General features: G+C 44.8%; 26 non-coding genes across 26 annotated transcripts; all 26 read right to left on the bottom strand.

Moving 5' to 3' along the window:
* Window position 1: 1 nt before the first annotated feature.
* LOC130938930 (5S ribosomal RNA) lies at window positions 2–120 on the bottom strand. Its single transcript, XR_009070068.1, has one exon. It is a non-coding gene; the product is annotated as a 5S ribosomal RNA (ribosomal RNA).
* A 185-nt stretch (window positions 121–305) lies between these two features.
* On the bottom strand, window positions 306–424 carry LOC130937405 (5S ribosomal RNA). Its single transcript, XR_009068627.1, has one exon. It is a non-coding gene; the product is annotated as a 5S ribosomal RNA (ribosomal RNA).
* Window positions 425–608: 184 nt separating this feature from the next.
* LOC130939031 (5S ribosomal RNA) lies at window positions 609–727 on the bottom strand. Its single transcript, XR_009070164.1, has one exon. It is a non-coding gene; the product is annotated as a 5S ribosomal RNA (ribosomal RNA).
* Window positions 728–913: 186 nt separating this feature from the next.
* LOC130937393 (5S ribosomal RNA) lies at window positions 914–1,032 on the bottom strand. The gene has a single exon (XR_009068615.1). It is a non-coding gene; the product is annotated as a 5S ribosomal RNA (ribosomal RNA).
* A 186-nt stretch (window positions 1,033–1,218) lies between these two features.
* On the bottom strand, window positions 1,219–1,337 carry LOC130936886 (5S ribosomal RNA). Its single transcript, XR_009068201.1, has one exon. It is a non-coding gene; the product is annotated as a 5S ribosomal RNA (ribosomal RNA).
* A 189-nt stretch (window positions 1,338–1,526) lies between these two features.
* On the bottom strand, window positions 1,527–1,645 carry LOC130938849 (5S ribosomal RNA). The gene has a single exon (XR_009069992.1). It is a non-coding gene; the product is annotated as a 5S ribosomal RNA (ribosomal RNA).
* A 182-nt stretch (window positions 1,646–1,827) lies between these two features.
* LOC130939034 (5S ribosomal RNA) lies at window positions 1,828–1,945 on the bottom strand. The gene has a single exon (XR_009070167.1). It is a non-coding gene; the product is annotated as a 5S ribosomal RNA (ribosomal RNA).
* A 184-nt stretch (window positions 1,946–2,129) lies between these two features.
* Window positions 2,130–2,248, bottom strand: LOC130938801 (5S ribosomal RNA). The gene has a single exon (XR_009069947.1). It is a non-coding gene; the product is annotated as a 5S ribosomal RNA (ribosomal RNA).
* A 186-nt stretch (window positions 2,249–2,434) lies between these two features.
* LOC130936875 (5S ribosomal RNA) lies at window positions 2,435–2,552 on the bottom strand. Its single transcript, XR_009068190.1, has one exon. It is a non-coding gene; the product is annotated as a 5S ribosomal RNA (ribosomal RNA).
* A 185-nt stretch (window positions 2,553–2,737) lies between these two features.
* On the bottom strand, window positions 2,738–2,856 carry LOC130937334 (5S ribosomal RNA). Its single transcript, XR_009068555.1, has one exon. It is a non-coding gene; the product is annotated as a 5S ribosomal RNA (ribosomal RNA).
* A 186-nt stretch (window positions 2,857–3,042) lies between these two features.
* Window positions 3,043–3,161, bottom strand: LOC130936892 (5S ribosomal RNA). The gene has a single exon (XR_009068206.1). It is a non-coding gene; the product is annotated as a 5S ribosomal RNA (ribosomal RNA).
* Window positions 3,162–3,343: 182 nt separating this feature from the next.
* LOC130938927 (5S ribosomal RNA) lies at window positions 3,344–3,462 on the bottom strand. The gene has a single exon (XR_009070066.1). It is a non-coding gene; the product is annotated as a 5S ribosomal RNA (ribosomal RNA).
* A 16,619-nt stretch (window positions 3,463–20,081) lies between these two features.
* On the bottom strand, window positions 20,082–20,200 carry LOC130937024 (5S ribosomal RNA). The gene has a single exon (XR_009068262.1). It is a non-coding gene; the product is annotated as a 5S ribosomal RNA (ribosomal RNA).
* Window positions 20,201–20,385: 185 nt separating this feature from the next.
* On the bottom strand, window positions 20,386–20,504 carry LOC130937511 (5S ribosomal RNA). The gene has a single exon (XR_009068727.1). It is a non-coding gene; the product is annotated as a 5S ribosomal RNA (ribosomal RNA).
* A 187-nt stretch (window positions 20,505–20,691) lies between these two features.
* On the bottom strand, window positions 20,692–20,810 carry LOC130938863 (5S ribosomal RNA). Its single transcript, XR_009070006.1, has one exon. It is a non-coding gene; the product is annotated as a 5S ribosomal RNA (ribosomal RNA).
* Window positions 20,811–20,996: 186 nt separating this feature from the next.
* Window positions 20,997–21,115, bottom strand: LOC130938819 (5S ribosomal RNA). Its single transcript, XR_009069964.1, has one exon. It is a non-coding gene; the product is annotated as a 5S ribosomal RNA (ribosomal RNA).
* A 188-nt stretch (window positions 21,116–21,303) lies between these two features.
* LOC130938858 (5S ribosomal RNA) lies at window positions 21,304–21,422 on the bottom strand. Its single transcript, XR_009070001.1, has one exon. It is a non-coding gene; the product is annotated as a 5S ribosomal RNA (ribosomal RNA).
* A 181-nt stretch (window positions 21,423–21,603) lies between these two features.
* Window positions 21,604–21,722, bottom strand: LOC130937498 (5S ribosomal RNA). The gene has a single exon (XR_009068717.1). It is a non-coding gene; the product is annotated as a 5S ribosomal RNA (ribosomal RNA).
* A 187-nt stretch (window positions 21,723–21,909) lies between these two features.
* On the bottom strand, window positions 21,910–22,028 carry LOC130938952 (5S ribosomal RNA). The gene has a single exon (XR_009070089.1). It is a non-coding gene; the product is annotated as a 5S ribosomal RNA (ribosomal RNA).
* Window positions 22,029–22,210: 182 nt separating this feature from the next.
* Window positions 22,211–22,329, bottom strand: LOC130938032 (5S ribosomal RNA). Its single transcript, XR_009069215.1, has one exon. It is a non-coding gene; the product is annotated as a 5S ribosomal RNA (ribosomal RNA).
* Window positions 22,330–22,512: 183 nt separating this feature from the next.
* LOC130938807 (5S ribosomal RNA) lies at window positions 22,513–22,631 on the bottom strand. Its single transcript, XR_009069953.1, has one exon. It is a non-coding gene; the product is annotated as a 5S ribosomal RNA (ribosomal RNA).
* A 185-nt stretch (window positions 22,632–22,816) lies between these two features.
* LOC130938857 (5S ribosomal RNA) lies at window positions 22,817–22,935 on the bottom strand. The gene has a single exon (XR_009070000.1). It is a non-coding gene; the product is annotated as a 5S ribosomal RNA (ribosomal RNA).
* Window positions 22,936–23,118: 183 nt separating this feature from the next.
* On the bottom strand, window positions 23,119–23,237 carry LOC130937486 (5S ribosomal RNA). Its single transcript, XR_009068705.1, has one exon. It is a non-coding gene; the product is annotated as a 5S ribosomal RNA (ribosomal RNA).
* A 187-nt stretch (window positions 23,238–23,424) lies between these two features.
* Window positions 23,425–23,543, bottom strand: LOC130938862 (5S ribosomal RNA). Its single transcript, XR_009070005.1, has one exon. It is a non-coding gene; the product is annotated as a 5S ribosomal RNA (ribosomal RNA).
* Window positions 23,544–23,725: 182 nt separating this feature from the next.
* LOC130938019 (5S ribosomal RNA) lies at window positions 23,726–23,844 on the bottom strand. Its single transcript, XR_009069203.1, has one exon. It is a non-coding gene; the product is annotated as a 5S ribosomal RNA (ribosomal RNA).
* Window positions 23,845–24,029: 185 nt separating this feature from the next.
* On the bottom strand, window positions 24,030–24,148 carry LOC130938714 (5S ribosomal RNA). Its single transcript, XR_009069866.1, has one exon. It is a non-coding gene; the product is annotated as a 5S ribosomal RNA (ribosomal RNA).
* Window positions 24,149–24,296: the final 148 nt, after the last annotated feature.

Raw genomic sequence — 24,296 nt, 5'->3', positions numbered from 1 at the left:
AGAGGTGCAATACAAGGACTTCCCAGGAGGTCACCCATCCTAGTTCAACTCTCGCCCAAGCACGCTTAACTGCGAAGTTCTGATGGGTTCCGGTGCATTAGTGCTGGTATGATCGCACCTATTATAGTTCGCACACACAATTTTCTTAACCATGCGGCGTGAGAGAGCATAACACTATCCGCGAAGCCTTGCGGGTACTGTAGGTGCCTGCCGAGGATGAGCCCATTGCGGCTCGCCCTTAGGTGGCCTACTTGGGATAGCGTCATTTAGAGAATGAGGGTTGGCACGACGTAAAAAAAAAAAAAGAGGTGCAACACGAGGACTTCCCAGGAGGTCACCCATCCTAGTACTACTCTCGCCCAAGCACGCTTAACTGCAGAGTTCTGATGGGATCCAGTGCATTAGTGCTGGTATGATCGCACCTCTAATAGTTCGCACACACAATTTTCTTAACCATGCGGCGCGAGAGAGTATAACACTATCCGCGAAGCCTTGCGGGTACTGTAGGTGCCTGCCGAGGATGAGGCCAATGCGGCTCGCACTTAGGTGTCCTACTCGGGATAGCGTCATTTAGAGAATGTGGATCGGCACGACGTAAAAAAAAAAAAGAGGTGCAATACAAGGACTTCGCAGGAGGTCACCCATCCTAGTTCAACTCTCGCCCAAGCACGCTTAACTGCGAAGTTCTTATGGGTTCCGGTGCATTAGTGCTGGTATGATCGCACCTATTATAGTTCGCACACACAATTTTCTTAACCATGCGGCGCGAGAGAGCATAACACTATCCGCGAAGCCTTGCGGGTACTGTAGGTGCCTGCCGAGGATGAGCCCATTGCGGCTCGCCCTTAGGTGGCCTACTCGGGATAGCGTCATTTAGAGAATGAGGGTTGGCACGACGTAAAAAAAAAAAAAAGAGGTGCAACACGAGGACTTCCCAGGAGGTCACCCATCCTAGTACTACTCTCGCCCAAGCACGCTTAACTGCAGAGTTCTGATGGGATCCAGTGCATTAGTGCTGGTATGATCGCACCTCTAATAGTTCGCACACACAATTTTCTTAACCATGCGGCGCGAGAGAGTATAACACTATCCGCGAAGCCTTGCGGGTACTGTAGGTGCCTGCCGAGGATGAGGCCAATGCGGCTCGCACTTAGGTGTCCTACTCGGGATAGCGTCATTTAGAGAATGAGGGTCGGCACGACGTAAAAAAAAAAAAAAGAGGTGCAATACAAAGACTTCGCAGGAGGTCACCCATCCTAGTTCAACTCTCGCCCAAGCACGCTTAACTGCGAAGTTCTTATGGGTTCCGGTGCATTAGTGCTGGTATGATCGCACCTATTATAGTTCGCACACACAATTTTCTTAACCATGCGGCGCGAGAGAGCATAACACTATCCGCGAAGCCTTGCGGGTACTGTAGGTGCCTGCCGAGGATGAGGCCATTGCGGCTCGCCCTTAGGTGGCCTACTCGGGATAGCATCATTTAGAGAATGAGAGTCGGCACGACGTAAAAAAAAAAAAAAAAAGAGGTGCAACACGAGGACTTCCCAGGAGGTCACCCATCCTAGTACTACTCTCGCCCAAGCACGCTTAACTGCGGAGTTCTGATGGCATCCGGTACATTAGTGCTGGTATGATCGTACCTATTATAGTTCGCACACACAATTTTCTTAACCATGCGGCACGAGAGAGTATAACACTATCCGCGAAGCCTTGCGGGTACTGTAGGTGCCTGCCGAGAATGAGGCCACTGCGGGTCGCCCTTAGGTGGCCTACTCGGATAGCATCATTTAGAGAATGAGAGTCGGCACGACGTAAAAAAAAAAAGAGGTGCAACACGAGGATTTTCCAGGAGGTCACCCATCCTAGTACTACTCTCGCCCAAGCACGCTTTATGCGGAGTTCTGATGGGATCCGGTGCATTAGTGCTGGTATGATCACATCTATTATAGTTCGCACACACAATTTTCTTAACCATGCGGCGCGAGAGAGTATAACACTATCCGCGAAGCCTGGCGGGTACTGTAGGTGCCTGCCGAGGATGAGGCCATTGCAGCTCGCCCTTAGGTGTCCTACTCGGGATAGCGTCATTTAGAGAATGAGGGTCGGCACGACGTAAAAAAAAAAAAGAGGTGCAACACGAGGACTTCCCAAGAGGTCACCCATCCTAGTACTACTCTTGCCCAAGCACGCTTAACTGTGGAGTTCTGATGGGATCCGACGCATTAGTGCTGGTATGATCGCACCTATTATATTTCGCACACACAATTTTCTTAACCATGCGGCGCGAGAAAGTATAACACTATCCGCGAAGCCTTGCGGGTACTGTAGGTGCCTGCCGAGGATGAGGCCATTGCGTCTCGCACTTAGGTGTCCTACTCGGGATAGCGTCTTTTAGAGAATTAGGGTCGGCACGACGTAAAAAAAAAAAAAAGAGGTGCAATACGAGGACTTCCCTGGAGGTCACCCATCCTAGTTCTACTCTCGCCCAAGCACGCTTAACTGCGAAGTTTTGATGGATCCGGTGCATTAGTGCTGGTATGATCGCACCTATTATAGTTCGCACACACAATTTTCTTAACCATGCGGCGCGAGAGAGTAGAACACTATCCGCGAAGCCTTGCGGGTACTGTAGGTGCCTGCCGAGGATGAGGCCATTGCGGCCCGCCCTTAGGTGGCCTACTCGGGATAGCATCATTTAGAGAATGAGAGGCGGCACGACGTAAAAAAAAAAAAAGAGGTGCAACACGAGGACTTCCCAGGAGGACACCCATCCTAGTACTACTCTCGCCCAAGCACGCTTAACTGCGGAGTTCTGATGGGATCCAGTGCATTAGTGCCGGTATGATCGCACCTATTATAGTTCGCACACACAATTTTCTTAACCATGCGGCGCGAGAGAGTATAACACTATCCGCGAAGCCTTGCGGGTACTGTAGGTGCCTGCCGAGGATGAGGCCATTGCGACTCGCACTTAGGTGTCCTACTCGGGATAGCGTCATTTAGAGAATGAGGGTCGGCACGACGTAAAAAAAAAAAAAAGAGGTGCAATACAAGGACTTCCCAGGAGGTCACCCATCCTAGTTCAACACTCGCCAAAGCACGCTTAACTGCGAAGTTCTAATGGGTTCCGGTGCATTAGTGCTGGTATGATCGCACCTATTATAGTTCGCACACACAATTTTCTTAACCATGCGGCGCGAGAGAGCATAACACTATCCGCGAAGCCTTGCGGGTACTGTAGGTGCCTGCCGAGGATGAGGCCATTGCGGCTCGCCCTTAGGTGGCCTACTCGGGATAGCATCATTTAGAGAAAGAGAGTCGGCACGACGTAAAAAAAAAAGAGGTGCAACACGAGGACCTCCCAGAAGGTCACCCATCCTAGTACTACTCTCGCCCAAGCGCGCTTAATTGCGGAGTTCTGATAGGATCCGGTACATTAGTGCTGGTATGATCGTACCTATTATAGTTCGCTGATGCAATTGCATATTTGTTATATTAGCTAGTTAGTTTAGTTGGTTTTAGTTTAATTTCACTCATTCTCTCTAAATAAACAAGTCCTTTTATGAGTTTTGTCTTCATGCATAAGAATACCAAGGAACATGTTGATTCTAGCCAAATTCATGCAAATGATTTAAGGAATGCATACATGAATGAGTATGAATGAATCTCATGAAATTTATTGCATGAATGGGTAAGACTTTGAAGCTATTTCCTTTGTTGATGATAGGTGATGAAACAAGAAAGCATGGAAGCAAGAATGATGCAAGCTGGGCAAGAAGAAGCAAATGTTGGCGTTGCCAACTTGAAGAATAGGGGGCGTTGTTGAAGGCAACGCCAGGCAGCCCTGGAGAAGCAAAAGTTGGCGTTGCCAACTTGGAGAAAGGGGGCGTTGTTGAAGGCAACGCCAGGCAGCCCTGGAGAAGCAAAAGTTGGCGTTGCCAACTTGGAGAAAGGGGGCGTTGTTGAAGGCAACGCCAGGCAGCCCTGGAGAAGCAGAAGTTGGCGTTGCCAACTTGGAGAATGGAGGGCGTTGTTGAAGGCAACGCAGGCAAGCAAAGAGCTGAACAAAGGAAAGCCTCGAGGGCGTTGCCAACGCCAGGAACAAGGGAAGTGTTCCTTGACAACGCACACAAGGCTTGGCCCAAGAGAAGGAGAAGCTGGCGTTGCCAACGCCAAGTTATGAAGGCATGTTCCTTGGCAACGTAGCAAGCAACTTTGGCACCAAAAGGGGAGCTCGAGCACGTTGTTGAGCTAGGAACCATGGGCGTGTTCTAAGGCAACGCCAGGAGTGGTTGCTTGGCTAGGCACCAAGTCTTGGGTGCCAGCCAAGTTGCCAACGCCAGGACGTGCTGCCAGCCAAGTTGCCAACGCCAGGATGTGCTGCCAGCCAAGTCTTGGTGCCAACCACGTTGCCAACGCCAAGCAAGGCTACCAACCACGTTGCCAACGCCAAGCAAGGCTACCAACCACGTTGCCAACGCCAAGCAAGGCTGCCAACCAAGTTGCCAACGCCAGGAAAGGTTGCCAACCAAGTTGCCAACACCAGGAAGGGCTTGAGCACGTTGCCAACGCTAGCTTCTATGGGCGTGTTCAATGGCAACGTGGGAAGCAAGGTTTAGAGCCTTGAAGAAGGCTCGAGCACGTTGCCAACGCCAGCTTCTATGGGCGTGTTCAATGGCAACGTGGGAAGCAATGTCTGGAGCTAGGAAAGAGCATCGAGCACGTTGCCAACTCAAGAAAGCATTGGCGTGTTTGGCAACAACGCCAGGAAGCTTTGGATGGTGAAGAATGGAGGCAGCACGTTGCTAACTTGGAATATAGGGGCGTTATCCACAACAACTCCAACAAGGCAGCCTGACCATGTCCCCTTCAATGGAAGATATCTTGAGTTACAGAGATCCAAATTGAGTGCTTCCAGTTGCGTTGGAAAGCTAACGTTCAGAGCTTTCCAACCATATATGATAGTCTATGGTGGAGCACAAAATTGAAGCCAAACCAGAGTCATCTTTAGGCCCTAAAAACAAGATCATGAAGTTGAAATTCAAGAAGGCTAGAGATGAGCCCTGGAGGGGGGCACGAGCACGTTGCCAACGTGCTAGCAAGAAGGCGTGTTTTGCAACAATGCCAGCCCCAAGTCCCTGCCTTGGGAGGTTAGGCACGGGCACGTTGCCAACTTGGGAGTGTGGGTGCGTTTTTGGCAACAACTTGGCAGCTTGACCTTACCTTCTTTGAGGAAGCATAACTTGAGCTAGGAAAGTCCAATTGAGGTGATTCCAGTTGCATTAGAAAATAGACATCAAGAGCTTTCCAATGATGTATAATAGTCCATATTGAAGCAGAAGGTTGACACTCAAGTTCTGGGCTACATTTAGCATGAAAGTAGAGCCAAGAAGAGGAAAAGCAAGTTGTTAGCAACAACTTGGGCTAGCAACGCCCAAGTCTGAAAGTTCACTCCCAGGAAATTGTGATGCACGTTGCCAACGTGCATTAAGGCCAGCGTTATTGACAAAAACGCCAAACCATTGGGCCAGAAGCATGATGAATGAACTCTTCCTTTCCAAGTCTAGCAACACTTCTTCCAATTGAGCCAAGAATTCAACAAAGAGGAAGCCCATATTTCCAACCCAATTCAAGATCTTTGAAAGAGTTTTGGGACTAGTATAAATAGAGATTGAGTTTGTACTTTGAGGGGACTTTTGACACTTAGCATTATACACTTTTAGCACTTTATTTTGGGAACTCAATAGCACTTCCGGGAGGATACCCGGAGAGCTATCTTTGGCTTTCTTTTGGAACTTTTCTTTTAGAGTTTTAAGCTTTAAGCATTTCCTTATTCTTCTTCTTCTTTTCTTTCCACTTAGTTTAATTTTTGTTGATGGCAATTATGGTTGAAATTGGAGCTATGATTCACTAAACCCCATTCATTAGGGGGAAGAGCTCTGCTTGTTGGAATGCATTGGTGACTTCATCTTTTCCTCCTCAATTCTAGTGGTTGATCTAAAGAGGGAACTCTTGTTCTTCAAAGATTCAACCACCATCGAGAGAGGGGTTAATCTATATGAATTATATGGTGAATTTGAGGAATGAGCCACATAATTCAGTTTAGAGTTCATCCTTTCATAATTTCTTTAATCAATACACCTTGGTTAGTATGTGAGATGTAACTCTCCTTGGTTGAGATTATGGGAGTTGTGTGGCTGGATTAGATTTGAGCTTCATCTCTTCTCATGAACACTTAGATCACGAGAGTGGCAATTAGTCATGTTGAGAGAAATTGAATCACCAAGAGATTGGGATTCAATTACCCACTTGCCATGGATCTACACCCATGATTGAGAAGGATTTGACTAACATCAATTCATGAAAACTTGCATCTCTGATCCCTAATGATCCTCTCTATCATTACTTCTTATTTCTTTTGCTTCTAGTTGTTTGATTACCCATAACCCAATTCCCTTTTACATTCTGTCAATTTATTATTCTTGTCATCTACATTTTGTTCTTTTAATTCTTGCTATTTACTCTTATGTTCTTTAAATTTCTGCACCCTTTAATTCCTCGCCATTTATCTTTGATGTCATTTAAGTTTCTTGCAATTTAAGTTTCAGTTATTTACTTTCATTTTATTTCTACATTCCCGTTCTTAAACTCCTTGCCATTTAAATTCTTGCAATTATGCTCAAAAGTCACATTGCTCATAAAATCAAAACTATGTTCGCTTGACTAAATTTACCATTTAACTAAAGTTGCTTAATCTACCAATCCTCGTGGGATCGATCTCACTCCTAGTGAGTCTTATTACTTGATGCGACCCGGTATACTTGCCGGTTATACGTGAAACTTAATTTTTACGTATCAAGTTTTTGGCGCCGTTGCCGGGGATTGATTAGATTGACAATGATTAAATGAAAGGTGGTTTAGATTGAGCATTTTTTTAGTGTTTTTGTTAAGCCTACTAACTGTTTGATACTTTGTTTCACTAACCCCAATTCCACTCTAGTTTTAGAGTGTCTCACTTGTGATTTTGGTTTTGTTTGTGTATGTCAGGAACTAATAGACGTGATATTGAGGACGAGAGAACTCTCCGAAGGATAAGGAGAGCAGAAAGAGGAAAGGGAATAGTTGGTGAAGAGGAGTCAGAGGGAGAAGATCAAGCCATGGAGGATGAGATGCACAATCCTCCTGGAGGGGTCAACAACAATGATGGACCACCTAGAAGGGTGCTATCCTCTTATACCATCCCTGATCCAAGACATTGTGGGAGCAGTATTGCCACTCCAAGTGTTCAGGCCAACAACTTTGAGTTAAAACCCCAACTCATCACTTTAGTACAAAACAACTGCTCCTATGGAGGGGGACCTCTTGAAGACCCAAATCAACATTTGTCTGTTTTTCTGAGGATATGCAACACAGTGAAGACAAATGGAGTGCATCCAGATGTCTACAAATTGCTGCTATTCCCATTCTCTTTGAGGGACAAGGCCACTCAATGGCTAGAGTCATTCCCCAAGGAAAGCCTCGACAATTGGGATGATCTGATGGGCAGGTTTCTAGCAAAGTTCTACCCACCTCAAAGAATCATCAAGTTGAAGACAGAGGTTCAAACTTTCAGGCAAATGGAAGGGGAGTCATTGTATGAAGCCTGGGAAAGATATAAGGCACTAATGAGAAGATGTCCACCTGATATGTTTAGTGACTGGGTCAAACTCCAAAACTTCTATGAAGGTTTAAGCTTAGAAGCAAGGAAGGGACTAGACTACTCATCAGGAGGATCACTCAACATGATGAAAACTGCCGAGGAGGCTCAAGACCTCATTGAGATTGTGGCAAACAATCAATATTATTACTCATCAGAGAGGCAGCATAATCCGACCCCAAAGAAAGGTGTAATGGAGCTTGAAGGTGTTGACGCTATCTTGGCACAAAACAAGTTAATGCACCAACAAATCCAACAACAAATGGAAATGATAACAAAGAGAATGGATGGTTTCCAACTAGCATCAGTGAACACAACAAATCAATCATCACTTGAATGGGGCCAAGGTGAAGGGACCACTGTTGAACAGCCACAAGAACAAGTTCAGTACATGCAGAACACTTCAAATTCTCAGGATGAATTTCATGGTGACACATACAACTCATCTTGGAGAAATCATCCCAATCTAAAGTGGGGTGAAAACCATTGGCAAAAGAATAACAACCACAATCACACCCGTAACACAAATAACCAAAATCACCATGCCACCAACACTAACCAATATAGAAAAACACAAAACACATATCAACCACCTCATAATAATTCACAAACTCACCAAAATAACTTCTCTGCACCATCATCCAACTCACAAAATTACCACACTAATCCACCCAACAACTTCCAACAACAATCAACCCCCATCATACCCCCAATTGACCATCATGAAACTAGAATCTCAAGTCTTGAAGCAACCTTGCAAGCACTTGCTCAAACCACTCAAGCCTTAGCTAAGGGACACAAGGAACATGAGGTCATCATGAAGAATATTGAGAGACAAGTGGGACAATTAGCCAAACAAGCCGAGCGACCAACCAATGTTCTCCCAAGTGACACAATACCCAACCCAAGAGAAGAATGTAAGGCTCTGCAGTTAAGGAGTGGCAAGGTAGTTGGTGAAAGTTTGAATAAAGAAGCAACAAAACCCAAAGAGGAGATACAAGTGGAAAGGCAGGATGAGGAAAAGGATTCAACATCTAACAAAGGCAAAGAGGTTGTCAAGCCACAAGGCAAACCTCCCACTCAAGGAAGCAACCATGCTAGCAAGGAGAGTGTGAATCCACACCAAGAAAACAAGAATGAAGGAGTAAAAGCCTATGTACCCAAGCTTCCATACCCAACTAGGGTACATAAAGGAGCAAAGGACCAACAATTCCCAAGGTTCTTAGAAATCTTCAAGAAACTTGAAATCAACATCCCATTGGCAGAAGCTCTGGAACAGATGCCACTATATGCAAAGTTTCTTAAGGAATTGATCACCAAGAAGAGAAGTTGGCAAGAAAAAGAAACGGTGGTTCTCAATCAAGAGTGTAGTGCCATCATTCAAAAAGGGCTACCTCCAAAACTCAAAGATCCTGGCAGCTTCCTCATACCCTGCACGATTGGGAGCATGGCCGTTGACAAATCACTTTGTGATCTGGGAGCAAGCATTAACCTAATGCCCCTTACCATGATGAAGAAAATGATGATTGAAGAGCTTAAACCCACAAGGATGTCACTCCAACTTGCTGACAGATCCATCAAAATACCAAATGGAGTAGTTGAGAACCTCTTGGTGAAGGTGGGAAACTTCATATTCCCAGCTGATTTTGTGGTCCTAGACATGGATGAAGAGGGAAACAATTCAGTCATTCTTGGTAGACCCTTTTTGGCTACAGCTAGAACAATCATTGATGTGGAAAAAGGAGAGATGATTTTCAGAGTGCATGATGAGCAAATGACCATAAATGTCTTCAAAGCAATGCAACACCCTGTTGAGAAAGAAACTTGCATGAAGATTGATGTAGTAGACTCTTTGGTTGAAGAAGTGCTTGACACAAACCATCAAATGAAACAAGAGGAAGTCCATGACATCAAGGGACAAGAAGGGAACAAATTGGAAGCATCAAAGGAACCAAGTGAAGCTACTAAAGAAGAGGCACCACAACAAGAGTTGAAACCACTACCCCCTCATCTTAAATATGCATTCCTTGGTGAGAAGGACAGCTTCCCAGTGATCATCAATTCCACATTGAATGCAGAGGAAGAAGAAAAGCTCCTTGTGGTTTTGAAAGCTCACAAAGAGGCGTTGGGATGGACCATTGATGACTTGAAAGGCATAAGCCCTGCCGTATGCATGCACAAGATACTTTTAGAGGAGAATTCCAAACCAGTGGTACAACCCCAAAGAAGATTGAATCCCACAATGAAGGAGGTTGTTCAAAAGGAAGTCCTGAAGTTGTGTAAAGCTGGGATCATCTATCCTATATCTGACAGCCCATGGGTCAGTCCAGTGCAAGTAGTACCTAAGAAAGGGGGGATGACTGTCATTGTTAATGAGAAGAATGAGCTTATTCCAACACGAACAGTGACAGGGTGGAGGATGTGCATAGACTATAGGAGGCTGAATGATGCCACACGAAAAGATCACTTTCCTCTACCTTTCATTGACCAGATGCTTGAAAGGTTGGCTGGCCATGCCTATTACTGTTTTCTTGATGGATATTCTGGGTATAATCAGATAGTGGTTGACCCCATGGATCAAGAGAAGACTTCCTTTACTTGTCCCTTTGGAGTCTTTGCATACAGGAGAATGCCATTTGGACTGTGTAATGCTCCAGCTACCTTTCAAAGATGCATGCTATCAATCTTCTCAGACATGGTAGAAAAATTTATTGAAGTATTCATGGATGATTTCTCTGTTTTTGGTGATTCTTTCAATACTTGCTTGCATCATCTTACCCTAGTCTTGAAAAGGTGCCAAGAAACCAATTTAGTTTTGAATTGGGAGAAGTGCCATTTCATGGTACCCGAAGGCATTGTTCTTGGTCACAAAATTTCAAGAAAGGGTATAGAGGTTGACAAGGCAAAAGTAGAAATTATAGAAAAACTTCCTTTGCCAACTAGTGTGAAAGCCGTTAGAAGTTTCTTGGGGCATGCTGGATTCTATAGGAGATTCATCAAAGATTTTTCCAAAATAGCAAAGCCACTAAGCAATTTGCTGGTGGTAGACAATCCTTTTATCTTTGATGATGAATGCAAACATGCTTTTGAAACTCTAAAGGCTAAGCTCACCACAGCACCAATCATCACACCCCCAAGTTGGGGACTACCTTTTGAACTCATGTGTGATGCAAGTAACCTTGCAATCGGTGCTGTGTTGGGGCAGAGGAAGGAAAAAAAGCTTCATGTTATCTACTATGCAAGTAAGGTATTGAATGAAGCTCAAAGAAACTACACCACAACAGAGAAAGAGCTACTAGCTGTGGTATATGCTTTTGATAAGTTTAGACAATATTTGATTGGATCTAAAGTCTTAGTGTATACTGACCATGCTGCTCTTAAGTATCTTATGTCAAAACAGGATGCCAAACCAAGGCTAATCAGATGGGTGCTACTCCTACAAGAGTTTGACATTGAGATAAAAGATTGAAAGGGCAATGAAAATCAAGTTGCTGATCACTTATCAAGGGTACCACAAGATGCATGCCAAGACAACCTTCCATCAATAAATGAAGAATTTCCAGATGAGCACCTCTTGCAAATTCAACATGTCCCTTGGTTTGCAGACATGGCCAACTACAAGGCGGGAAGAATCATTCCACAAGAGTACACAAAACAACAAGTTAAGAAGCTGTTGCATGAGGCTAGGTTCTTCTTCTGGGATGAACCATTCTTGTTCAAAAGATGCCCAGATGGAATGATAAGAAGATGTGTGTCAGAGGATGAGATGAAGAACATACTATGGCATTGTCACAACTCTAGTTATGGTGGTCATTTTGGAGCTGAAAGAACGGCTGCAAAAGTCCTTCAAAGTGGCTTCTACTGGCCCTCAATCTTTAAGGATGCTAGAGAGTTTGTGAGCCAGTGCAATGAATGTCAAAGAACAGGGGGTTTGTCAAAGAAAAATGAGATGCCTCAGAAGTTCATTTTAGAAGTGGAACTCTTTGATCTATGGGGAATAGATTTCATGGGACCTTTTCCTCCATCTTACACATTCAAATACATCTTGGTAGCAGTAGAGTATGTCTCCAAATGGGTAGAAGCAATAGCCACCACCACATGTGATACCAACGTGGTCTTGCAATTCCTCAAGAAGAACATCTTCACTAGATTTGGAGTGCCCAAAGGACTTATAAGTGATGGGGGAAGCCACTTTTGCAACAAGCAACTAAATTCTTACTCCACAAATATGGTGTTACTCACAAAGTGGCCACACCATATCACCCACAAACCAATGGGCAAGCTGAACTTGCCAACAGAGAGCTAAAAAGGATCTTGGAGAAAACTGTGGGAACAACAAGAAAGGATTGGGTTAGGAAGCTGGATGATGCACTTTGGGCATATAGGACAGCCTTCAAGACACCCATAGGAAAATCTCCATTTCAGCTGGTGTATGGAAAGGCATGCCACCTCCCTGTGGAGCTTGAACATAAGGCCTTTTGGGCCACCAAACTTCTGAATTTAGATGCTCAAGCAGCAGGAGAGAAAAGGTTGCTACAACTCAATGAACTTGAGGAGTTCAGATTGGAGGCATATGAAAATGCCAAAATATATAAAGAGAGAGCAAAGAGATGGCATGATAAGAGGATCTCTCAAAGAACATTCGAACCAGGCCAAAGGGTGTTGTTATTCAACTCAAGATTGAAGATCTTTCCTGGGAAGCTGAGGTCTAGATGGACTGGCCCATACACCATCACCAAAGTATCACCTCATGGCTATGTCGAATTACTTGATGAAGCCTCAAAACAAACCTTCACAGCTAATGGACATAGGGTGAAGCACTATTTTGGTGGCCCCTGGAGCAAGGAAGAGAGTGTACAACTCTTAACATGAGCAAAGAAGCTGCAGTGTCAAGCTAAGGACAATAAACAAGCGCTTCATGGGAGGCAACCCATGCACAGGGAGTCTTTTATTTTCATACTTTAGTAACCAATAATGATTAAGTAGACTAGTACATGGTGTATGCAAAGCACTAAGTTTGGTGTGGCCAATCTTGAAGTAATGGCAAAAGTGTGTTCTACAACACTTAGCCACAAACTAAGTTTGGTGTCCATACCTACACAAAAATGCTAGACTATGAAAGTACAGTCATCATTTTAGTTATATATAAAAAAAAAACGTGAAATAGCATATAATGTAGGTAAAATACTAAGTTTGATGTGGCTATCTTTGGAATTAATTCCATAGAACACTTAGTCACAAACTAAGTTTGGTGTCTTTACTTACATTAATAATGCTAGGAAAAAATTAGATTAGGGAATCAATTCATAAATTTTAATTTTTGTTTAGTCAATTTTGCATAGGAATATCATCATGAGTTGTTAGCTAGTAATGTCACTTTAAAAATCTCAAGATTTTGGAATTTTGTTGCAGGAAAGAAAGAAAGAAGTGATGGAGAATCTTGGAGGGAGAGGTCACGGATACACAAGGAAGAGAAAGTCACATGAGTCTTGAACTTTGTGCATGGGGAAAAACAACTCAACATGCATTAGGCACAAGGAAGCATGCTCCCCATGCTATGACCGAACCCTTAGAGCCATGCATAGCACCACGGAAATCACTAGAATCATGCATCCCCACCAAAGTTCACTTTAAATACTTCAACCATATTCATCAAACCTCACTTTTCCTCACTCATCCTTCTACCCCCATAACCCCATCTCATCACCCGAAGTTACATATTTCCCATATTCTCACCTCCAACTCATTCCATGTTTCCCATATTCTCACCTTAGGCCTAATCTTTACCCAACAAAACTCATGAAGCACTACATCCCCTCACATAACCGAAACACTCCACCTCCCCTCACCATCATTTTCTAGCTTGCCTAAGTCACGTTGTTGTCATATATCTCTCCCATTCACAACCATTTTCCTTGTGCTTGAGGACAAGCATTCATCTAAGTTTGGTGTGGAAGATTCAACCCTTGCAAGTGAATTTCAATGGCCTCATCATCAAGAGATAGGAGAGGAGATGAAGAACAAGACACCTTTGATCAAAGAAGATTCAAATCCAAACACAACGAGCGTATCTTCAGCTGGATGTCAAGCAAAGATGTTGTTCCAGAGTTACCATTCAAGCTAAGAAAAGATGAATACCCTGAAATACAAAAAATAATCAGAAAAAGGGGATGGGAGCTTCTCTGTGACCAACCTCAAGAAGTGAGCATGCTTCTCATCCATGAGTTCTACACTAATGTGATAAGAGAATATGATGATGAAGAACCATACATGAGTTATGTAAGAGGTGTGACTGTTGATTTTAGCCCGGACACCATCAACAGGGTGCTAAAAGTCAAGGCAAAACAGTTCAAACGAGCTAGCTATGAAGAAAGGGTTGAAAATGACCCAAGATATGTGGATGTGGTGAGTGACTTATGCAGAATAGGCACGGATTGGGTGTTGGATTCACATGGACAACCACTCAAACTTCGGAGAGGTGATCTCATACCTCAAGCAAAAGGATGGCATGACATAGTGAGGAGGTCATTGATCTCCACTTCAAATAATTCTGAGGTAACGGTGAATAGAGCAATAATGATCCATTGTATAATGAAAGGAGGGGAAATCAATGTTGGAGACATTATAGCCAAGAACATCATTGACATAGCTCAAAAAGTCAAACAGGACAGCTGGCTAGGATATCCCAGTACTATTCTGCGCCTATGTGAAGAAGCTGGAGTGCCTCTGGAAGAATTTGGAGAAACTGATGTGGTCTCTGTTGGGAAACCTCTTACCCGAGAAAGGTTGGAGTTCATCACCACAACCCAATTGGAAAGGCAACCTTTAGCAAGAAGGAAGAAAAGGAAAGAAGCAAGACAAGAGGAGGAGCCTCAAGAAATGGAAGAACCCCATACTTTAAACATGAACCAACTCCAAGCCGCCTTGGAAGGAATTTCTGGGTAATATTCACAAATTCAAAGAAGCCAAGAGGAACAAGCTCAACAACAAAGGGACCTTTGGCAATTGATGGATCAACAAAGAGGGGTTCAAGTTCAATGGATGAACCAACAAAATGAATACCAAGCACACATGATGGAACTACAACAAGAACAATATGCTAAGATGCATGAAGCCATCAACAATTCAACTGTTGAATATGGAAAAGCCATGGAGAAAGTAATACAAGAACAAGCTCAACTAAGGAAAGAGCAAGCTCAGCAAAGGGAGCTTCTCCATAGGTTGGATGCTAGACATGATACATTTCACAAAGATTTCAATGAAAGCAGAATGTTCAGGGAAGCCAGGCATAAGGACAGACTTGACTATGATATATGCACCCAAGAAAAGCTCAGTTACCTCTGTTCCACACCCCCATTACTCAACCCACAAATTAAAACCTTTAATGAAGCTCGCAAGATATTTGAAGAACAGGAACTTGCAAGGGTGAGATTTAATCAACAGAGGCTAAAGGAGACAATGATAAGCTCAGGAATTTGGCAAAGAGAAGAGGGGGATTCAACAACAACAAAACAACAAGGAGAGCTAAGAAGGAAAAAGAAAGAAGATCCAAAGGGGATTCAACAACAAAACAACAAGGAGAGTTGAGGAAGAAAAAGAAAGAAGATCCAAAGGGCAAAGGAAAGCAAGGAGAATCAAGCAAAGAAAAAGGGACATGAAGACTAAAGGTGGTGAAGTTCCTTTGTTTTTCTTTATGCTTTAATAAATAAAGAAGATGTATGTCTGAAATATGGTATACCTTCTAGGATGCATTTTCTTTTGAAGCATTATCTTTTATGTTGCCCATTCCATGCATCACCACTCACAGAGTTGGAATAGTTGTTTGTCTTAAGTACTTTTACTTGTCAATGGAATAAAGATGTAGTTTGAGCAAGAACAGAGAGAATCCTAGTTTAAAAAGAATCATGTTATCCCATGAGAAAAGTGCTAGCATACATGCATTTATTGTGAAAGAGTCAAGGCTCAATGAACTCAAAAGAATGCTTGCTTATACAAGACTAGTTCGGTTAAGGATCACAAAGACTTTATCAGTAATAGCACAAATAACCTTGACAATAAGGAAAACAGAAGACAAAGAATGAAAGGCTAGGCATCAATGACAAAGTTTGGATATGTGTCTGTGGTGATTGATGTTAGGAGACATACTTGGGCTAGTAAATCCGAGGGGTGCTTCATCACCCGATAACTTGAGTTAACTAACTCGGGATTATCGATTGAAAACTCACAATCAAGAGTAGCTCTATAACAGAACATTTAGCAACCCAAAGAGGTGCTGGACACCACTATCCAAACAAAAATTTCAATGTTATATGCCTGTGATTGAATGTGTTAAGGAGAGAGGCTTGAGTTAGTAAATCTTTAAGAGTGTCTCAACACTTAACAACTTGAACCAACTGGTTTGGGATTGTTGATTGAAAGCTTATGCTAAAGAGCCGCCTTAAGACAAGATCTCGAGCTTAATTGAAAAAAAAAAGGAAAGAAAAAAAAGAAGCAGAAAAAAATGGTTCAAGGATCATGTGCTACGGTATAGAAAAAGGAAGTCTAGTGAAGTTAACCAATTTAGTATTGAAGCAAGCATTTTAATTGAAAAATTGAATAGCCATGTTCATTTGCAATAAATCAAGGACCACACAAATGAGGATGACATGTTTAATGAAAAAAAATTCTTCTCTGGTCAAACATTCAAGTCTTACATCTTAGATCCTTGTGACAAAAGTCCTTTATATTTTGCTTGAGGACAAGCAACACCTTAAGTTTGGTGTTGTGATGCAATTGCATATTTGTTATATTAGCTAGTTAGTTTAGTTGGTTTTAGTTTAATTTCACTCATTCTCTCTAAATAAACAAGTCCTTTTATGAGTTTTGTCTTCATGCATAAGAATACCAAGGAACATGTTGATTCTAGCCAAATTCATGCAAATGATTTAAGGAATGCATACATGAATGAGTATGAATGAATCTCATGAAATTTATTGCATGAATGGGTAAGACTTTGAAGCTATTTCCTTTGTTGATGATAGGTGATGAAACAAGAAAGCATGGAAGCAAGAATGATGCAAGCTGGGCAAGAAGAAGCAAATGTTGGCGTTGCCAACTTGAAGAATAGGGGGCGTTGTTGAAGACAACGCCAGGCAGCCCTGGAGAAGCAAAAGTTGGCGTTGCCAACTTGGAGAAAGGGGGCGTTGTTGAAGGCAACGCCAGGCGTTGTTGAAGGCAACGCCAGGCAGCCCTGGAGAAGCAAAAGTTGGCGTTGCCAACTTGGAGAAAGGGGGCGTTGTTGAAGGCAACGCCAGGCAGCCCTGGAGAAGCAGAAGTTGGCGTTGCCAACTTGGAGAATGGAGGGCGTTGTTGAAGGCAACGCAGGCAAGCAAAGAGCTGAACCAAGGAAAGCCTCGAGGGCGTTGCCAACGCCAGGAACAAGGGAAGTGTTCCTTGACAACGCACACAAGGCTTGGCCCAAGAGAAGGAGAAGCTGGCGTTGCCAACGCCAAGTTATGAAGGCGTGTTCCTTGGCAACGTAGCAAGCAACTTTGGCACCAAAAGGGGAGCTCGAGCATGTTGTTGAGCTAGGAACCATGGGCGTGTTCTAAGGCAACGCCAGGAGTGGTTGCTTGGCTAGGCACCAAGTCTTGGGTGCCAGCCAAGTTGCCAACGCCAGGACGTGCTGCCAGCCAAGTTGCCAACGCCAGGATGTGCTGCCAGCCAAGTCTTGGTGCCAACCACGTTGCCAACGCCAAGCAAGGCTACCAACCACGTTGCCAACGCCAAGCAAGGCTACCAACCACGTTGCCAACGCCAAGCAAGGCTACCAACCACGTTGCCAACGCCAAGCAAGGCTGCCAACCAAGTTGCCAACGCCAGGAAAGGTTGCCAACCAAGTTGCCAACACCAGGAAGGGCTCGAGCACGTTGCCAACGCCAGCTTCTATGGGCGTGTTCAATGGCAACGTGGGAAGCAAGGTTTAGAGCCTTGAAGAAGGCTCGAGCACGTTGCCAACGCCAGCTTTTATGGGCGTGTTCAATGGCAACGTGGGAAGCAATGTCTGGAGCTAGGAAAGAGCATCGAGCACGTTGCCAACTCAAGAAAGCATTGGCATGTTTGGCAACAACGCCAGGAAGCTTTGGATGGTGAAGAATGGAGGCAGCACGTTGCTAACTTGGAATATAGGGGCGTTATCCACAACAACTCCAACAAGGCAGCCTGACCATGTCCCTTTCAATGGAAGATATCTTGAGTTACAGAGATCCAAATTGAGTGCTTCCAGTTGCGTTGGAAAGCTAACGTTCAGAGCTTTCCAACCATATATGATAGTCTATGGTGGAGCACAAAATTGAAGCCAAACCAGAGTCATCTTTAGGACCTAAAAACAAGATCATGAAGTTGAAATTCAAGAAGGCTAGAGATGAGCCCTGGAGGGGGGCACGAGCACGTTGCCAACGTGCTAGCAAGAAGGCGTGTTTTGCAACAACGCCAGCCCCAAGTCCCTGCCTTGGGAGGTTAGGCACGGGCACGTTGCCAACTTGGGAGTGTGGGTGCGTTTTTGGCAACAACTTGGCAGCTTGACCTTACCTTCTTTGAGGAAGCATAACTTGAGCTAGGAAAGTCCAATTGAGGTGATTCCAGTTGCATTAGAAAATAGACATCAAGAGCTTTCCAATGATGTATAATAGTCCATATTGAAGCAGAAGGTTGACACTCAAGTTCTGGGCTACATTTAGCATGAAAGTAGAGCCAAGAAGAGGAAAAGCAAGTTGTTAGCAACAACTTGGGCTAGCAACGCCCAAGTCTGAAAGTTCACTCCCAGGAAATTGTGATGCACGTTGCCAACGTGCATTAAGGCCAGCGTTATTGACAAAAATGCCAAACCATTGGGCCAGAAGCATGATGAATGAACTCTTCCTTTCCAAGTCTAGCAACACTTCTTCCAATTGAGCCAAGAATTCAACAAAGAGGAAGCCCATATTTCCAACCCAATTCAAGATCTTTGAAAGAGTTTTGGGACTAGTATAAATAGAGATTGAGTTTGTACTTTGAGGGGACTTTTGACACTTAGCATTATACACTTTTAGCACTTTATTTTGGGAACTCAATAGCACTTCCGGGAGGATACCCGGAGAGCTATCTTTGGCTTTCTTTTGGAACTTTTCTTTTAGAGTTTTAAGCTTTAAGCATTTCCTTATTCTTCTTCTTCTTTTCTTTCCACTTAGTTTAATTTTTGTTGATGGCAATTATGGTTGAAATTGGAGCTATGATTCACTAAACCCCATTCATTAGGGGGAAGAGCTCTGCTTGTTGGAATGCATTGGTGACTTCATCTTTTCCTCCTCAATTCTAGTGGTTGATCTAAAGAGGGAACTCTTGTTCTTCAAAGATTCAACCACCATCGAGAGAGGGGTTAATCTATATGAATTATGTGGTGAATTTGAGGAATGAGCCACATAATTCAGTTTAGAGTTCATCCTTTCATAATTTCTTTAATCAATACACCTTGGTTAGTATGTGAGATGTAACTCTCCTTGGTTGAGATTATGGGAGTTGGGTGGCTGGATTAGATTTGAGCTTCATCTCTTCTCATGAACACTTAGATCACGAGAGTGGCAATTGGTCATGTTGAGAGAAATTGAATCACCAAGAGATTGGGATTCAATTACCCACTTGCCATGGATCTACACCCATGATTGAGAAGGATTTGACTAACATCAATTCATGAAAACTTGCATCTCTGATCCCTAATGATCCTCTCTATCATTACTTCTTATTTCTTTTGCTTCTAGTTGTTTGATTACCCATAACCCAATTCCCTTTTACATTCTGTCAATTTATTATTCTTGTCATCTACATTTTGTTCTTTTAATTCTTGCTATTTACTCTTATGTTCTTTAAATTTCTGCACCCTTTAATTCCTCGCCATTTATCTTTGATGTCATTTAAGTTTCTTGCAATTTAAGTTTCAGTTATTTACTTTCATTTTATTTCTACATTCCCGTTCTTAAACTCCTTGCCATTTAAATTCTTGCAATTATGCTCAAAAGTCACATTGCTCATAAAATCAAAACTATGTTCGCTTGACTAAATTTACCATTTAACTAAAGTTGCTTAATCTACCAATCCTCGTGGGATCGATCTCACTCCTAGTGAGTCTTATTACTTGATGCGACCCGGTATACTTGCCGGTTATACGTGAAACTTAATTTTTACGTATCATTTGCACACACAATTTTCTTAACCATGCGGCAAGAGAGAGTATAACACTATCCGCGAAGCCTTGCGGGTACTGTATGTGCCTGCCGAGGATGAGGCCATTGCGGCTCGCCCTTAGGTGTCCTACTCGGGATAGCGTCATTTAGAGAATGAGGGTCGGCACGACGTAAAAAAAAAAAAAGAGGTGCAACACGAGGACTTCCCAGGAGGTCACCCATCCTAGTACTACTCTCGCCCAAGCACGCTTAACTGCGGAGTTCTGATGGGATCCGGTGCATTAGTGCTGGTATGATCGCACCTATTATAGTTCGCACACACAATTTTCTTAACCATGCGGCACGAGAGAGTATAACACTATCCGCGAAACCTTGCGGGTACTGTAGGTGCCTGCCGAGCATGAGGCCATTGCGGCTCGCCCTTAGGTGTCCTACTCAGGACAGCGTCATTTAGAGAATGAGGGTCGGCACGACGTAAAAAAAAAAAAAGAGGCACAACACGAGGACTTCCCAGGAGGTCACCCATCCTAGTACTACTCTCGCCCAAGCACGCTTAACTGCGGAGTTCTGATGGGATCCGGTGCATTAGTGCTGGTATGATCGCACCTATTATAGTTTGCACACTAAATTTTCTTAACCATGCGGCGCGAGAGAGCATAACACTATCCGCGAAGCCTTGCGGGTACTGTAGGTGCCTGCCGAGGATGAGGCCAATGCGGCTCGCCCTTAGGTGTCCTACTCGGGATAGCGTCATTTAGAGAATGAGGGTCGGCACGACGTAAAAAAAAAACAAAAGAGGTGAAACACGAGGACTTCCCAGGAGGTCACTCATCCTAGTACTACTCTCGTCCAAGCACGCTTAACTGCGGAGTTCTGATGGGATCCGGTGCATTAGTGCTGGTATGATCGCACCAATAATAGATCGCACACACAATTTTTGTAACTATGCGGCGCGAGAGAGCATAACACTATCCGCGAAGCCTTGCGGGTATTGCAGGTGCCTGCCGAGGATGAGGCCACTGCGGCTCGCCCTTAGGTGTCCTACTCGGGATAGCGTCATTTAGAGAATGAGGGTCGGCACGACGTAAAAAAAAAAAAAAGAGGTGCAACACGAGGACTTCCCAGGAGGTCACCCATCCTAGTACTACTCTCGCCCAAGCACGCTTAACTGCGGAGTTCTGATGGGATCCGGTGCACTAGTGCTGGTATGATCGCACCTATTATAGTTCGCACACACAATTTTCTTAACCATGCGGCACGAGAGAGTCTAACACTATCCGCGAAGCCTTGCGGGTACTGTATGTGCCTGCCGAGGATGAGGCCATTGCGGCTAGCCCTTAGGTGTCCTACTCGGGATAGCCTTCTTTAGAGAATGAGGGTCGGCACGACGTAAAAAAAAAAAAAAAAGAGGTGCAACACGAGGACTTCGCAGGAGGTCACCCATCCTAGTGCTACTCTCGTCCAAGCACGCTTAACTGCGGAGTTCTGATGGGATCCGGTAGATTAGTGCTGGTATGATCGCACCTATTATAGTTCGCACACACAATTTTCTTAACCATGCGGCACGAGAGAGTATAACACTATCCGCGAAACCTTGCGGGTACTGTAGGTGCCTGCCGAGCATGAGGCCATTGCGGCTCTCCCTTAGGTGTCCTACTCAGGACAGCGTCATTTAGAGAATGAGGGTCGGCACGACGTAAAAAAAAAGAGGCACAACACGAGGACTTCCCAGGAGGTCACCCATCCTAGTACTACTCTCGCCCAAGCACGCTTAACTGCGGAGTTCTGATGGGATCCGGTGCATTAGTGCTGGTATGATCGCACCTATTATAGTTCGCACACTAAATTTTCTTAACCATGCGGCGCGAGAGAGCATAACACTATCCGCGAAGCCTTGCGGGTACTGTAGGTGCCTGCCGAGGATGAGGCCAATGCGGCTCGCCCTTAGGTGTCCTACTCGGGATAGCGTCATTTAGAGAATGAGGGTCGGCACGACGTAAAAAAAAAACAAAAGAGGTGAAACACGAGGACTTCCCAGGAGGTCACTCATCCTAGTACTACTCTCGTCCAAGCACGCTTAACTGCGGAGTTCTGATGGGATCTGGTGCATTAGTGCTGGTATGATCGCACCAATAATAGATCGCACACACAATTTTCGTAACTATGCGGCGCGAGAGAGCATAACACTATCCCCGAAGCCTTGCGGGTATTGCAGGTGCCTGCCGAGGATGAGGCCACTGCGGCTCGCCCTTAGGTGGCCTACTCGGGATAGCATCATTTAGAGAATGAAAGTCGGCACGACGTAAAAAAAAAAGAGGTGCAACACGAGGACTTCGCAGGAGGTCACCCATCCTAGTACTACTCTCGCCCAAGCACGCTTAACTGCAGAGTTCTGATGGGATCCGGTACATTAGTGCTGGTATGATCGCACCTATTATAGTTCGCACACACAATTTTCTTAACCATGCGGCGCGAGAGAGTATAACACTATCCGCGAAGCCTTGCGGGTACTGTATGTGCCTGCCGAGGATGAGGCCATTGCTGCTCGCCCTTAGGTGTCCTACTCGGGATAGCGTCATTTAGAGAATGAGGGTCGGCACGACGTAAAAAAAAAAAGAGGTGCAACACGAGGACTTCCCAGGAGGTCACCCATCCTAGTACTACTCTCGCCCAAGCACGCTTAACTGCGGAGTTCTGATGGGATCCGGTGCACTAGTGCTGGTATGATCGCACCTATTATAGTTCGCACACACAATTTTCTTAACCATGCGGCACGAGAGAGTCTAACACTATCCGCGAAGCCTTGCGGGTACTGTATGTGCCTGCCGAGGATGAGGCCATTGCGGCTAGCCCTTAGGTGTCCTACTCGGGATAGCCTTCTTTAGAGAATGAGGGTCGGCACGACGTAAAAAAAAAAAAAGAGGTGCAACACGAGGACTTCGCAGGAGGTCACCCATCCTAGTGCTACTCTCGTCCAAGCACGCTTAACTGCGGAGTTCTGATGGGATCCGGTAGATTAGTGCTGGTATGATCGCACCTATTATAGTTCGCACACACAATTTTCTTAACCATGCGGCACGAGAGAGTATAACACTATCCGCGAAACCTTGCGGGTACTGTAGGTGCCTGCCGAGCATGAGGCCATTGCGGCTCGCCCTTAGGTGTCCTACTCAGGACAGCGTCATTTAGAGAATGAGGGTCGGCACGACGTAAAAAAAAAAAGAGGCACAACACGAGGACTTCCCAGGAGGTCACCCATCCTAGTACTACTCTCGCCCAAGCACGCTTAACTGCGGAGTTCTGATGGGATCCGGTGCATTAGTGCTGGTATGATCGCACCTATTATAGTTCGCACACTAAATTTTCTTAACCATGCGGCGCGAGAGAGCATAACACTATCCGCGAAGCCTTGCGGGTACTGTAGGTGCCTGCCGAGGATGAGGCCAATGCGGCTCGCCCTTAGGTGTCCTACTCGGGATAGCGTCATTTAGAGAATGAGGGTCGGCACGACGTAAAAAAAAAACAAAAGAGGTGAAACACGAGGACTTCCCAGGAGGTCACTCATCCTAGTACTACTCTCGTCCAAGCACGCTTAACTGCGGAGTTCTGATGGGATCCGGTGCATTAGTGCTGGTATGATCGCACCAATAATAGATCGCACACACAATTTTCGTAACTATGCGGCGCGAGAGAGCATAACACTATCCGCGAAGCCTTGCGGGTATTGCAGGTGCCTGCCGAGGATGAGGCCACTGCGGCTCGCCCTTAGGTGGCCTACTCGGGATAGCATCATTTAGAGAATGAGAGTCGGCACGACGTAAAAAAAAAAGAGGTGCAACACGAGGACTTCGCAGGAGGTCACCCATCCTAGTACTACTCTCGCCCAAGCACGCTTAACTGCAGAGTTCTGATGGGATCCGGTACATTAGTGCTGGTATGATCGCACCTATTATAGTTCGCACACACAATTTTCTTAACCATGCGGCGCGAGAGAGTATAACACTATCCGCGAAGCCTTGCGGGTACTGTATGTGCCTGCCGAGGATGAGGCCATTGCTGCTCGCCCTTAGGTGTCCTACTCGGGATAGCGTCATTTAGAGAATGAGGGTCGGCACGACGTAAAAAAAAAAAAAGAGGTGCAACAAGAGGACTTCCCAGGAGGTCACCCATCCTAGTACTAGTCTCGCCCAAGCACGCTTAACTGCGGAGTTCTGATGGGATCCGGTGCACTAGTGCTGGTATGATCGCACCTATTATAGTTCGCACACACAATTTTCTTAACCATGCGGCACGAGAGAGTCTAACACTATCCGCGAAGCCTTGCGGGTACTGTATGTGCCTGCCGAGGATGAGGCCATTGCGGCTAGCCCTTAGGTGTCCTACTCGGGATAGCCTTCTTT

The sequence above is a fragment of the Arachis stenosperma genome, chromosome 6, assembly GCF_014773155.1.
Source record: "Arachis stenosperma cultivar V10309 chromosome 6, arast.V10309.gnm1.PFL2, whole genome shotgun sequence".
In the NCBI taxonomy this organism is placed as follows: Eukaryota; Viridiplantae; Streptophyta; class Magnoliopsida; order Fabales; family Fabaceae; genus Arachis; species Arachis stenosperma.
Note: the sequence above shows the minus strand (reverse complement) of the source record. Positions and strands in the feature narration are given on the sequence as shown.